Raw genomic sequence first — 4,878 nt, 5'->3', positions numbered from 1 at the left:
GTCTATTACTGAGTTCCACATGATGAAGTGTCTTGGTAAAAGTAAACCCTCATTAGCATGTCCTCAAAGACTGTGGCCCTGCTCCCCATGGCTTTACTGAGTGTGCCCTCAAACCAAGCAACTAGGTGTCCTAACCTTTTGCTTTGTCCGTGACGTTCTTCTTTTTCCTTTTTTTAATATGGAACACTTCTCAAATTTGTGTGTCATCCTTGCGCAAGGACCACGCTGACTTGCGTATGTTCCTGTTTTAGTATACGCGCTGCCCAGTGAGCACTGTTTGTGATACTCTAAACCAGCGGTTCTCAACCTGTGGGTCGTGACCCCTTTGCGGGGTCTCCTGCATATCAAATTACGATTCATAACAGTGGCAAAATTACAGTTATGAAGTAGCAATGAAAATAATTTTATGTTTGGGGGTCACCACAACAGGAGGAATTGTATTAAAGGGTCACGGCATTAGGAAGGTTGAGAACCACTGGTCTAAAGGGACCATGGGCCTGAGGTCTGGACAGAAATTGAGGCCGCCTTCTGGTGTTTGTAGATGGAGGTGGGCAGCCTGGGTAAATGGTTTTTCCTCCCTGCACCACAGTTTGTTGTAAAATTATCTTTAGTGTTACCTACACGGCCGTGGTGTGGGGAGGGTTTACTGTAATAACAGGTGAAAACACTGGATAGAAGGTTAACTGATATTTATTTACTATTGGCGACATTAGGTTGGCTGGGGTGAAGCGCTCTAAATTGCAAACTCCTTGTTATTGTGCTACAGAAGAGGGTCCTTTATTAAAACTTACGTATCATTTAGAATTCGAATATTAAGAAGGTAGATTTTTTTTTTAAAGGCTGATAGTGAGACATTTGTAATAAGTACAGGTTCTGTGTTCCTGACCTGGAACTCCAAAATCCAAAGTGCTCCAGTGAACATTTGCTTGGAACAGCATGTGGGTGCTCAAAATGTTTCAGATTTTGGGACATTTCTAATAAAGCATTTTTGAATTAGGGCTATTCAACCTGTAGTAGGTTTAAAATACAGTTTATTTATTTACTTGAGAGATAAGGTCTTGCTCTGTTGTTTAGCCTCCAACTCCTGGGCTCAAACCATCCTTTCTCTCTCTCTCTCTTTTTTTATCTATCTCTCCTCCCCCACTCTTTTGTAGCTGGGACTACATGTCTGAAAATATTTAATTTTTTTGGTAGAGTTGGGGTCTCACTATGTTGCTCAGGTGGTCTTGAACTTCTGAGCTCAAGTGATCCTCTTGCCTCAGCCTCCGTAAGTGTTGGGATTACAGGAGTGAGCTACCAACTCCTTGATCTTTTTTTTTTTTTCTCTTATTTTTTTCCCCTCTGCTTTTTAGAATTATCTTCAGAAAATGTAGACACCACTCCCTCAGTGCCTTTGACCCCTCACGTTACGGTTTGATATACTTGGGAGATTTATGGATTGGAATTTGTTCCTGGGTGAAATATGATCAGCAGCAGCCCTAAACCAGTTACCTCCCTGTCCTGACCTGGAAGCAGATTCATTAGGAATTACAGGGGTTGATGTTTACAGAGCGCCCCCCGTGAGACAAGTCACTGTGATGAACGCTCTGTGGGCATCATCCTGGGTAGCCCCTCGGTACAGTCCTGGTTCCCTGATACAGAGGGAAGCTGAGGTGCACCAGGCGTGCAGCTGGAGCTGGCTGGATGACGATTATGGTGACAGAATTTGCAAAGGAGAGGGCTTTCAGTAAATGAATGGACGTGTGCAAACACACACGCTTGATATTGTCTTAAAACATAAGAGCTACTAGATTTGAAATTGGGACTGCCCCAGAAGGATCGAGAGGTCTGCGGAGCAGCCCGTGTGAGGTGGGTCATGTCAGAAGCACTAACTGTATTTGGTTGTCACTCGAGCTGCTTTGCATTTTTTCATAATTGCTTTTTAAACAAAGAAAATTTCTACACTCTCTGTGGAGTGATACAGACTTTTAAAGGATGTAACTGGTGTTGTGATGTTTTCTTTGGGGAAAAAAAAATCAGTTATTTCTCTAATCATTGAGCATTCCATCCTGAGAATGTGCTCCGGGTAATGACAGGGGCCGCCGGGGAGAGCAACTGGCGCTCCTAAAATGTTCTGTAAATACATTAGTCTGAAAATTGCATCTTAATATGTACTAGTAAAATAGAATTTTACTTGTTAAATTATTCTGTGTTAATAGCGATATAATTTTTCTAGAGAAGGGCTCTAATTTTATTTAAAACAAAATATAGGTTCTTCGTTTCTTCCAAAATAAGAAATGACCTTTGGAAAGACCTGTTAGTACTTTCACTTCTGTTTGAGTCAGGATAATTGATGGAATACAAGAAAGCAGATAGAATTTTGGTTCAAAGTTTGATTTTAGGAAACATTTTCTTCATAGTATTTGCCTTCATCAGCAGGTTTTGACTTGAATGCTGTGTTTTGATGTGGAAAGTGAGTGAAGGGACATGTGTGGTGTTTGTCACCGTTGAAGTCACACTACTGTGAATATAGTCATTTAATTAGTTATATCTGATGTTGCCCAACAAAATCATTTCAAAGAATAATTCTTGAGCAGTGGGTTGATTAATAGTTATTCATACCAGGCACTTTCCCTAAATCTGTTTAAAGGGCCAAATTCTGAATTAGCCAGCTGTGGACATTTCTCTTGTTTTCCTAGCACACAGAGAAAATCGGGCTGCTAGTACGTGGTGAGTGTATTTCTCAGGACAACAGGGGAATGAGATGGTTGTAGAGCAGAAGCTTAAGTTCCCATTAGACTCTGGAAGAACAGGGAAGCTATCAATAGGAGAAAATCTGAAATATACCCATTTACTTGAATAATTTTATGCCTTGTTTACATTTTTCCTTAAAGGCTAGTTTTGGTGAGGTTAATAGAAATTTAAAAGTTAGGGTGGTGCCTGTGGCTCAGTGGGCAGGGCACCAGCCCATTATACCGAGGATGGCAGGTTTGAACCCGGCCCCGTCAACCTGCAAGAAAAAAATAGCCAAAATGGCCGGGCGTTGTGGGCGGCACCTGTAGTCCCAGCTACTCACAAGGCTGAGGTAAGAGAATTACCTAAGCCCAGGAGTTGGAGGGTGCTGTGAGCTGTGATGCCACGGCACTCTGCTGAGGGCAATAATGTGAGACTCTGTCTCTAAAAAAAAAAAAAATTAAAAAATTACCTGTAATCTTAATTTGTTAACTGCAGATCCCAGAGGATCATTAAGCTTTCAAAATAAACTGAGTGTCATAGCTCAGTGGTTAGAATGCTGGCCTTGCGAACCAGGGGCTGTGAGTTCAGGCCTTGCCTGGGCTTGACTTAAAAAAAAAATCAAAATAAATGGGCACTTTTGTATTAGGAGTTTTAAATATGAAATATCAGTGATTATAGGCAGTTGTCATAAAATATTATGACAACTCCATTATCATTATACTTTTTTTTTGAGACAGAGTCTCACTTTGTCCCTCTCAGTAGAATGCTGTGGTGTCATAGCTCACAGCAACCTCAAACTCTTGGACTCAAGTGATCTTCTTGCCTTACTTTTTCAGTTTTCTTTTTTTTCTTTTTTAGTTTTAGTAGAGATAGGGGGGGTCTTAGTCTTGCTCAGGCTGGTCTTGACCTCCTGAGCTCAAGTAATTCACCCACCTCAGCCTCCCAGAGTGCTGGGATTACAGGTGTGAGCCACGGCGCCTGGGTCTCACCCACCTCAGCCTCCCAGAGTGCTGGGATTACCGGTGTGAGCCACGGCACCTGGGTCTCATTATGTAATTATTATTCATTAGTCCAAATTTAAAAGTGTTGCCTTAATGGAAGAAAAGGAGGTGCATAATAAATTAGCAGTGTGTGAAGGTAAGCAGATTGTAAATATTTCTCATGCTTTGAATTTTTTTCGGTATATTAACTGGCTTCATTTTTGGGAAATACTTGCTATTTTTATGATAAGGTTTGTCATTGCCTTAAAGTATGGTTACATATTGAATGTATTCTTTTTACTTTGTATATAGAGAAACCTTGAACCTCAAACCTTTAACCATTTTTCTTTTTTGAGACAGAATCTCACTATGTCACCCTTAGTGTAGTGCTGTGGCATCACAGCAATCTCAAACTCTTGGGCTTAAGCGATTCTCTTGCCTCAGCCTCCCGAGTAGCTAGGACTACAGGCACCTGCCGCAAAGCCTGGCTATTTTTTGTTGCAGTTGTCATTGCTGTTTAACTGGCCTGGGTCAGGTTCGAACTCGCCACCCTCCGTGTATGTGGCTGGCTACAGGCGCCAAGCCTTAACCACTTTTCTTATTCAGAGAGGTGATGTGAGCACTGGCAAATCTTGCATTAATCAAAAGGGTAACTGGTTAGAGAAACGGATTCATTTCTCTGCATCTCTGGAGTCAGAATACAGGGTATCTGTTAATAGGCTGAATTGTGTCGGTTCCTCCTTCCCAAAGGATACTGTGAACTCCTCATCCCTGGTGTCTGCGAATGTGATCGTATTTGGTTCTTGCAGATATAATCAAGTGAAGATGATGTTGTACTGGGGTCAGGTGGGCCTTTAATCCATTATGACTGTTGTCCTCATAAGAAGAGGGAAATTTGGATTAGAAACACAGGAAGAATGTCTTGTTAAGGCAGGGACACATTGACACAGAGGGAGGACGGCCACATGAAGATAGAGGCAGAAACCAAGGAATGCCCAGGGCCAGTGGAAGCTCCATGGAGCAGGGAAGGATTCTCCACTATTGGCTTGGGGCGCGGGGTGGGGGGTGGGGCGTGATCTGTCAGCACCTTGATTCTGTTGTGCCCACCCCGGGGGTCGCCTACCCAAAGACCACTCACAATCACAAATCGATGCAAAAAGCAAGAGGCAGGTTTATTGCTGGC

General features: G+C 42.4%; 1 protein-coding gene and 1 non-coding gene across 14 annotated transcripts in view; one reads left to right on the top strand and one right to left on the bottom strand.

The window, feature by feature from the left end:
• The window catches only part of APBB2 (amyloid beta precursor protein binding family B member 2), a 377,881-nt gene that overhangs the window by 15,050 nt on the left and 357,953 nt on the right, over nucleotides 1–4,878 (top strand). The gene's annotated exons all lie outside the window — the stretch shown is intronic.
• Nucleotides 173–274, bottom strand: LOC111721759. The gene has a single exon (XR_002770780.1). It is a non-coding gene; the product is annotated as a U6 spliceosomal RNA (small nuclear RNA).

Source organism: Otolemur garnettii, unplaced genomic scaffold (genome assembly GCF_000181295.1).
Source record: "Otolemur garnettii isolate 467f Iridium unplaced genomic scaffold, OtoGar3 scaffold00181, whole genome shotgun sequence".
Taxonomy (NCBI): domain Eukaryota; kingdom Metazoa; phylum Chordata; class Mammalia; order Primates; family Galagidae; genus Otolemur; species Otolemur garnettii.
Note: the sequence above shows the minus strand (reverse complement) of the source record. Positions and strands in the feature narration are given on the sequence as shown.